Here is a 9,907-nt window from a genome sequence, read left to right as displayed (position 1 = left end):
GCCTCCCAAAGTGCTGGGATTACAGGCTTGAGCCACTGCGCCCGGCTAATTTTTGTATTTTTAATAGAGACAGGGTTTCAGCCGGGCGCGGTGGCTCAACCCTGTAATCCCAGCACTTTGGGAGGCTGAGACGGGCGGATCACGAGGTCAGGAGTTCGAGACCATCCTGGTCTACACGGTGAAACCCCGTCTCTACTAAAAATGCAAAAAACTAGCCGGGCGAGGTGGCGGGTGCCTGTAGTCCCAGCTACTCGGGAGGCTGAGGCAGGAGAATGGCGTGAACCCCGGAGGCGGAGCTTGCAGTGAGCTGAGATCTGGCCACTGCACTCCAGCCCGGGCGACAGAGCAAGACTCCGTCTCAAAAAAAAAAAAAAAAAAAAAAAGAGACAGGGTTTCACCATGTTTGTCAGGCTGGTCTCGAACTCCTGACCTCAAGTGATCCACCCGCCCCAGCCTCCCAAAGTGCTGGGATTATAGGCCTGAGCCACTGCGCCTGGCCCTCATTGGATATTTGAATCCCCTCAATAACATCCCTCATGAAAGATGTTTAAAATTTTTTTATTTTTTACACGGAGTTTCACATTGTTGGCCGGACTGGAGTGCAATGGTGTGATCTCGGCTCACTGCAACCTCTGCCTCCTGGGTTCAAACAATTCTCCTGCCTCAGCCTCCCTAGTAGCTGGGATTACAGGTGTCCGCCACCACCCCTGGCTAATTTTTTGTATTTTTAGTAGAGACGGGGTTTCACTATGTTGGCCAGGCTGGTCTCAAACTCCTGACCTTGTAATCTGCCCGCCTTGGTCTCCCAAAGTGCTGGGATTACAGGTGTGAGCCCCCACGCCCAGCCGAAAGATTTTTTCCTGGCATTTTTATTTTGTGGCATGCTAGTGATCCTAATCCATGGTATACAAATGGAAGCTTCTCATCCAGCCTTACTGATGTGAGTTCTGGGCACATCATGCAGTAGCCTCAAGTTTAAGTAGCTATGTCTTCACATATTCATTCATCTCCTACATTACAAAGGGCCTTCTACATGCCAGGTAGTATCCTAGGAGCTGGGATACAGTATAGAAAAGACAGTGAGATATCTGTCCTCATGGAGCTTACATTCTAGTGGAGGAGAAGCACAGTTTCAAGCAGTGGTAACTATTAAAAAGGAAGATGAAGTAAAGCAATAAAAAAATGATTTAGTGTGTGTTTGGTATGGGACTATTCTAGGTAATGATCAGGGGAGCCTCTCTAAGGAGGTGGTATTGCATTGACACCTGAATAAAATAAAGGAATGAGCCATGTAAAGATCTGGCAGAAGAGCATTACAGACAGGAAATGGCATGTGCAGAGGCCCCTGAGATTGCATGAGGTTTGCATGTTGAGGAAGAACAAGAAGTCTGTGTGTCTTAAGTGGAGTGACGAGAGTGAGTAAAGGCAGATGAAGTTGGAGAGGTAGCCAGGGCCATATCTTATAGGGCCTTGCAAGGTATTGGGATTTTATTCTAAGTGATATGGGAGACTCCTGGAAAGTGTTGAGCAGGAAGGTGATGGGATCTTGTTTTAAAGGTTCATTGTAGGTTTGGGATAAAGAATAAAGCCAGAAGAGACTTAAAGAGACAAACCAAATGTATATAATGTCTGGGTTGTATCTTGTTTGGTTCCTGAATCAAACAAACCAACTGCCAACTGTAAAAAGTATTTTTTTTCCTTTTTTCTTTTTTTTTTTTTTTTTTTTTTGAGATGGAGTGTCGCTCTGTCGCCCAGGCTGGAGTGCAGTGCCACAATCTCGGCTCACTACAAGCTCAGCCTCCCGGGTTCACGCCATTCTCCTGCCTCAGCCTCCCAGGTAGCTGGGACTACAGACGCCCGCCACCAAGCCTGGCTAATTTTTTGTATTTTTCGTAGAGACGGGGTTTCACTGTGTTAGCCAGGATGGTCTCTATTTCCTGACCTCGTGATCTGCCCACCTCACCCTTCCAAAGTGCTGCAGGCGTGAGCCACCATGCCCGGCTCTTTTTTCTTTTTTTTAAAGATAGGGTCTCACTATGTTGCCTAGGTTGTCCTTGAACTCCTGGGCTCAAGTGACCCTCCCACCTCAGCCTCCCAAAGTGCTAGGATTACAGACTTGAGCCACTGCACCTGGCCTGTAAAAAGTATTTTTGAGAAAATTGGGGAAATTGAATTATGGACTCAATATTAGATGATGTCAAGAATTATTGCTAATAATAAGTGTGATTACATTGTAGTTATTAAAGAAAATATCTATATTTTATAGTGATATACACTGAAATATGTGGGGGTGAAATGACAGTGCCTGGGAGAGATGAAGCAAATATGTCAAAATCTTGATAACTGTTGTATCTAGAGTGGATATTACTTGTTAGATAATATCTAATTACACTTAGATAATATCTAAGCAGATATTACTAGTTCTTTTTGTGTATATTTTAGTATTAAGAAACATTTTGTAATGAAACATTTTTTAAAAGAATGCACCTTGCGAGAAGGGGGCAAGAATGGGATTAGTAGGAAGCTATTGCCACAGACCAGGTGAAAGATAATAATGTGTTGGACTGAAGGTGAAGTAATGATGGAGGTGGTAAAAAGTGAACAGATTCAGGATATATTCTTTTAAAAATTGGTGACAAATCCTTTTATTGATCCCAGTGGTATCATGCAGCATCCAAAACTATCTGTGATTTCTTTTTTTTTTGAGACAGAATTTCGCTCCTGTTGCTCAGGCTGGAGTGCAATGGTGAGATCTTGGCTCACCACAACCTCCACCTCCCGGGTTCAAGTGATTCCCCTGCCTCCGCCTCCTGAGTAGCTGGGACTACAGGCATGCGCCACCATGCCCAGCTAATTTTTGTATTTTTAGTAGAGACAGGGTTTCACCATGTTGGTCAGGCTAGTCTCAAACTCCTGACTTCATGTGATCTGTCCTCCTCAGCCTCCCAAAATGTTAAGATTACAGGTGTGAGCCACCATGTCTGGCCTGATTTCTTTATTATATTGTATTATTATTATTATTATTTGAGACAGAGTGTTGCTCTTTTGCCCAGGCTGGAGTGGAATGGTGTGATCACAGTTCACTGCAGCCTAGAACCTTGCAGGCTCAAGCGATCTTCTCACCTCTGCCTCCCTCACAGCTGGGACCACCGGCACCCACCACCATGCCCAGCTAATTAAAAAAATTATTTTCTAGAGCCTATGATTGATTGATTGATTGATGTTTTTTTGAGACTAGCTCTCACTCTGTCACTCAGGCTGGAGTTCAGTGGTGTGATGATGGCTTACTGTAGCCTCAGCCTCCTGGGCTCAAGTGTTCCTCTCACCTAGCCTCCCAAGTAGCTGGGACCATAGGCACACACCACCTTGCTGGGCTAATTTTGGTATTTTTTGTAGAGATGGGGTTTCACCATGTTGCCCAGGTTGGTCTCAAACTCCTGAGCTCAAGCAATCCACCAGCCTCAGCCTCTCAAAGTGCTGGAATTAAGGGCGTGAGCCACTGTGCACAGCCTGGTTTCTTTAAATGCTAGAACTTGAAACATTAACTGATTATCCCCTTAAAAAGAAAGAATAGGCCGGGTGTGGTGGCTCATGCCTATAATCTCAGCACTTTGGAAGGCCGAGGCGGAAGGATTACCTGAGGTCAGGAGTTCAAGACCAGCCTGGCCAACATGGTGAAACCCTGTCTCTACTAAAAATACAAAAATTAACCAGGCATGTTGGCACATGCCTGTATTCCCACCTACTCGGGAGGCTGAGGCAGGAGAACTGCTTGCGCCCAGGAGACGGAGGTTGCAGTGAGCTGAGATCGTGCCACTGCACTCCAGCCTGGCCGACAGAATGAGACTGTCTCAAAAAACAAAAACAAAGCAAAAACAAAGAATAATAGTAGCTTTTCTTATTTATAGTTTTCTTTCTTCCCCCCACCAAGATTTCCAAGAGTAACCATAAATTAGTTTTATCATTAGAAAAAAAAAAAACCTAAACATTAAAAAAATTCTTGGAACACCATCTGTATTCCTCCATAATGTCACTTTTTCATAAAACAATCAGCTGAGTTTAATCTATTATACCAAATAGATCTCTTGGTACCTAAGACTCAGGGAAAACTAATGGATTGAAATGACTAAGATCAGAGAGCAGAATCTAACTAGCCATGCTTACCTCTCAAAATGATATCTTGTTAACTAAGCATGGAATTAGATAACTAATTGTTATAAAAGGCAGACTATAGAAATATATTTAGGCCAGCCCGGACAACATAGTGAGACCCCGTTTCTACAAAAAAAATTTTTTTAATTAGCCGGGTGTGGAGGTTCACACCTGTAGTCTCAGCTACTAAGTAGCATGAGGTGGGAGGATAACTTGAGCCCTGGAGATCAAGGCTGCAATGAGCCATGATCATGCCACTGCACTCCAGCTTTGGTGACACACCAAGATCCTGTCTCAAGACGAAAAGAAAAAGAAGAGAAGAGAAGACATATATTTAGGAATATGATGTAACAAAATGGAATGTCGAGATTATCCTGCTTAACTAACAAACTATTATTAATATAAAATGACCTCTAACATTTGGATCACAGAATTTCTCTAACTTTTATGGTATTTCAGTTATCTACTTGTACTCAATGAACAATCCCTAAGCTAAGTAACTTCAAGCAACAGTGATTTATAGGTTGATGGGGCTCAGCTGGGTGGTTCTGCTCTGCGTGGTGAAGCTGAAGTCACATCTGTAGCCTCATTCAACTGGGAGCTTAGCTTGGGCTGTGCCATTGAAGATGGCCTCTCATCCTCTAGGGCCTCTCTCCACTTGGCACCCAATATTCAGTAATCTATGCTGAAGCTCTTGACATCATGGAGGCTGGTTTTCAGGAAGGAGCTTTTCAAGAGGACAAGTGGGTATCAAGCCTCTGCTTGTATCATGCTTTCTTTTTTTGATACATTGTGTCTCTCTGTGGCCCAGGCTGGAGTGTAGTGGTGCTACTATCTTGTCTCACTCACTACAAATTCCCTGCTCTGGGCTCAAGCATTCCTCCCACCTCAGCCCCCTGAGTAGCTGGGACTACAGGCTCATGCCACCATGCCCAGCTAATTTTTGTATTTTTTGTGTAGACTGAGTTTTGCCACATTGCCCAAGCTGATCTTGAACTCTTAGGCTCAAGCAATCCACCTGCCTCAACTTCCCAAAGTGCTGGAATTACAGGCATGAGCCATCACCCCCTGCTGCATCTTTTTTTTTTTTTTTGAGACAGAGTCTTGCTCTGTCACCCAGGCTGGAGTGCAGTGGTGTGATCTCAGCTCACTGCAGCATTTGCCTCCTGGGTTCAAGTGGTTCTCCTGCCTTGGTAACTAGAATTGCAGGTGCAAACCACCACACCTAGCTAATTTTGTATTTTTAGTAGAGATGGGGTTTCACCATATTGGCCAGGCTGGTCTCAAACTCCTGGCCTCAAGTGCTCCACCTGCTTTGACCTCCCAAAGTGCTGGGATTATAGGCATGAGCCATCGTGCCTGGCCAGCAACTTGCTTTCTAATGTGGGGGAAAAAAAAAAAGGCATATGACCAAGTCCAGACTCATTGTGGGACGGGGACTATACAAGGGCACGAATACAAGGATGCATCATTCATTAGGGGCCACCAATGTGACAGTCTACCCACATGGAGCAACAGGCCTTCTGAAACTCTAGACACAGAATTCTGGCCTTTAAGACTACAAAATAGCTGAGGCATGGAATCTTTCTGCCTGATTTGGCTACTTCTACTCTGGATACATTCCTGCTTGAGAATCTTCTATAACTCTTTTTTTCTTTTTTTAGAGAATGGGGTCTCACTGTGGTCTCTAACTCCTGGGCTCAAGCTGTTCTCCTACTTCTGCCTCTCTACCTACTGGGATTACAAGTGTGAGCCACTGCACCCGGCCTATAACTCTTTTTTTACCATTTCAAGCCTCTTTTGAAAAAATATCCTCACATCTGTTTTGTTCTGAGTGGTCTTTTGCTCCCACGTACTCTGTATAAACTGCAGTTTTTAAAGTGGTTAGATTTAGTGATTAGACTGCTATTAGTTAGACTGCTATTTTTCTCTCCTCATGTAACTTCCTAAAGATATTGTCAGTATAGTAATGGACACACTAGGTGTCTTTCCCCCCTTCTCCCTAAGGGTTTATTATTTCCTTCCAGTTATGATCCAGATTACTAAGCTACCCTTCCTTCATTCTGTATTAATTGAGGGCCTATACTATATTGCCGTATCTGGGTAGCCCAGTAAATAAGCCTTTGTTTTCATGGAGCTTATATTAGAGTATGGGAAGTGGGACAGTACAGAAGTAAACAACAAGAATGAAATAATTTCAGCTAGTGATAAATGCTGGGGAGAAAATTAAACAGGATAATGTGAGAGGGAGTGCCCTGGGTAGAGATGGGGAGCTCCTTTAGCTTGCAGGGCACATAAGGCCTTTCTAAGGAAAGACATTTGAGCTGAGACCTGAATGATAAGAAGCCATCCATCCTGACAGGGTGACCAACTATCCCAGTTTGCTTGAGACTGAGGGATTGCTCAGGACATGGAACTTTTGGTGCTGAAACCTGCAGTTCCAGGCAAACTGCAACAGATGGGTAGCACAAGAAGAGGGAATAGCAAGTACCAAGGCCCAGCATTAGGAGGAAGCATGGTATTTTGGAGGTGTGACAGAAGGCGAGTGTGGCTAAAAATGTGGTGAGAAAGGGTTGAGATGAGGCAGATGTTGCTGAGGAGGTCAGCAGACATTGGCCCTTGTGAAGCCCTGTCAGTAATTTGAATTTTATCATAAGTGTGTTGGAAAACCACTGCAGGGTTTTAAATGAGGGAAGACATGGTTTTACTTTTCTTTTTTTGGCGGGGTGGGGTGGGATAGGATCTCCCTCTTTGCCCAGGCTGGAGTGCAGTGGTGCAATCATGGTTCACTGCAGCCTCGACTTCCTGGGCTCAGGCGATCCTCCTGCCTCAGCCTCCCTTGCAGCAGCGACTACAGGCATGTGCCACTGCCTTTGGATAATTTTTTTGTGTGTGTATGTGTGTGTGTGTGTTTGAGACGGGCTGGTCTCAAACTATGTTGCCCAGGCTGGTCTCGAACTCCTGGGCTTAAGTGATCTTCCCTTCTTGGCCTCCCAAAGTGCTGGGATTACAAGTGTGAGCCACTGTGCCTGGCTTTATTTACATTTTTAAATGATCACTGGCTATGCAGAGAGTAAACCATTGGGGTGCCCGTGGAAGTGGGAAGACAGGTTGGGAGACTGGTCTAATCATCTCTCTTGAGATGATATTGACTTGGACCAGAGTGGTTGCCAGGAAGGAACCTGGGCTGCTTCTCACTCCTCCCAGCTCTTCCTCTCCTTCCTAAATCAGCAGCTTCTTACCCTGAAGAGTGTCTTTGCTAAAGTAGGATTTCCAGCAGATTTACCATTTTGTAGCAAACTTCAGCCCTACTTGTATCACACAGGTGCTTTATCAGTTTTTCTTTGCAGTATTTTCAAAGTACTCAAATACAATAATACAGCGTTTTGTTTGTTTTTAAGGTATCTATTGATTTTCTCATAGGGCCAGATTGGGTAATGCTTTTGAATGCCAAGCTTAAAGGGATTGATTTTTATCTTGGATGCTTTTGAAGGAGTATATTTAGAATTGCACGACATAAATAGAGCTATGCTTGCTAAAAGTTAATCTAGTAGGAGAGTTGGGGTAAGACAATGAAGTAAGAGGTGGATGTTTTGAATTTTAGGTGACAGGAGGCTGTTCAAGTAGAAATGTCGGTGGGGAGGGTGAGGGGCAGTTAGAAAAGTAGAACTAGATCTTAGTAGCAAGGATGGGTCTGTAAATAGAAATGTGGGAGTCACCATAGAGAGGCGGAGTTGGATTTGGGGAAGGGCCCTGATCTGTTTATTCAGCAAGCAATTGAGTATTCATTGAATGCCTCCTAAGTGCTGGGGATGTTAAGGTGAACAAGGCAGGCAGATCACTGTTCTCAGGAAGTTGGCATTCATTGGGGCATGTTAAAGTAGAAGGGCAAACAATAAATGACTTCATGAGTAAAATAATTTCAGAGAGTAGTAAATGCTGTGTAGATAATGAAACAGCATGATGTGCTGTGGCTTGGGGATGCTGGGGAAGAATCTTTTTTAGATTGGCAACCAGGGCAGGCCTCTTTGAGTAGGTAACATTTAACTGAGACCTGAATGATAGGAAGGAGCCAGCCTCTGGAAGGTCTAGGGATAAAGCATTCCAGATGAAGGTCTTGGACCCCAGGGCTAGGTCTAATCTTGGGAAAGGTCCCATTTAAGCGAATGAAGATGTTGACCAGCAAAGAGAGAGACAGGAAGGAAAGCAGGGACTATGCTGGCTTCACTCACCAGCACAGTGAGCACTTTACACAGAGGTAAGTGTTCATGTTAAAAAGAAACAAACCTGGCTGGGCATGGTAGCTCACGCCTGTAATTCCAGCACTTTGAGAAGCTGAGGCAGGCAGATTGCTTGAGCCCAGGAGTTCAAGACCAGCCTGGGCAACATGGCAAAACCCTGTCTCTACAAAAAACATTAATACAAAAATTAGCCAGATGTGGTGGCGCATGCCTGTGGTCCCAGCTACTTGAGAGGCTGGGGTGCGAGAATCATCTGAGCCTGGGGAGATTGAGGGTTCAGTGAGCTGTAACCATGCCACTACACTCTAGCCTGAGTGACAGAACAAGACTCTTTGTCAAAAAAAAAAAAAGAAAGAAACAAACCAGGATTGTGTTCTGCCACCAACACTAAGGAATCAGAATCCCAAGAAGGATGGCAGTGATGGCACGACCTGCAAGAAAGTCAAGGAAAAGGTCACTGGTTTTGGGGTTAGGTCACTGGTGAACCATTGAGATTGCCAACTCATTAGAGGATGCTGAATTCAGAGACCACCAACTGCAAAGGGTTAAAAAGCAGGGTATGGGGAAATAGAAACAGCATTTTTGGACTCTGTAACAAATCTTTTCTTTGTCATTTGTGAACATGTCTTAAAATACTCCCCCACTAAGTACACCCACCTTTGGGAATCTTTCCTGGCTGTGCTCCTGAGTTTACTCGCTTTCTCTTGCCCCTTCTGTGTTACCGACCTTTCCCTGTGCACTCCTCTTTTGCTTTCCCTTTGCTTCTGAAGATTTGCCATTTTGCACTCCCATTTCCTTTTATCTCCACACCCCACAACTGCAAGCCAGTCCTGCCTGTCTTTGCTGGTGAGGACCTGGTTCTTGGATCTAGAAAGGGGCCATGACAGATTTGACAAAAGGGATGATATTTTGATGGGCCACCAAGGTTTTGTTTAAGACCTGTGAATATTTGAAAACAAAGAGAAGGAAGTCAATGGAGAGGGAGGCACTAATGATGAAGAGGCAGAGGGGAGCACAGGACATGAGGCAGAAGTGGAAGGGTTCATCTTCAATAATAGGAAGTGAAATCCTTTTTCCTCTGAATTAAGGAAATAATACATGAGGCTGGGTCCCAAGATTCTTAAGTTGAAAGAGACGTGAGTAGGAGAAACTTGTGGTAAGTGGTCTGGATCTTTTTAGCAATACGGAAAGCCAGATGGAATAAAAAAAAAAAGAAGAAGAAGAAAGAAGAAAACCAGGTGGTTTTGCTAAAAGTTAAGCTCAGAATTGGTGAAGGAATTTTGGAGTCACCACTCCAAAGATTTTTCTGGGGAATAACCAAGTGGTGAATGAAAGAACCACAAAGCACCAGCAAAGATCCAGTTGAAGTTGATGTGTATTTTTAGCAAAATCTGCCTTTGTCCAGGCTTGCTCTGCCAGGGCCTGAGCAGCTGGTGCTAATGTTAACTGCTGTTAATAAAGAGTTTGGATTTTAGCCACTGAAGATATTTTGAGACATTATCCTCGTAGTTGTC

At 44.3% G+C, this 9,907-nt stretch overlaps 1 protein-coding gene across 5 annotated transcripts in view; it reads left to right on the top strand.

Annotated features, from left to right (window-relative positions):
• The window catches only part of HECTD4 (HECT domain E3 ubiquitin protein ligase 4), a 228,613-nt gene that overhangs the window by 90,526 nt on the left and 128,180 nt on the right, over positions 1-9,907 (top strand). The window lies entirely within an intron of this gene.

Source organism: Piliocolobus tephrosceles, chromosome 10 (genome assembly GCF_002776525.5).
Source record: "Piliocolobus tephrosceles isolate RC106 chromosome 10, ASM277652v3, whole genome shotgun sequence".
Taxonomy (NCBI): Eukaryota; Metazoa; Chordata; class Mammalia; order Primates; family Cercopithecidae; genus Piliocolobus; species Piliocolobus tephrosceles.
The sequence above is the reverse complement of the archived record's forward strand: the minus strand, read 5'-3'. Positions and strand labels throughout refer to the sequence as shown.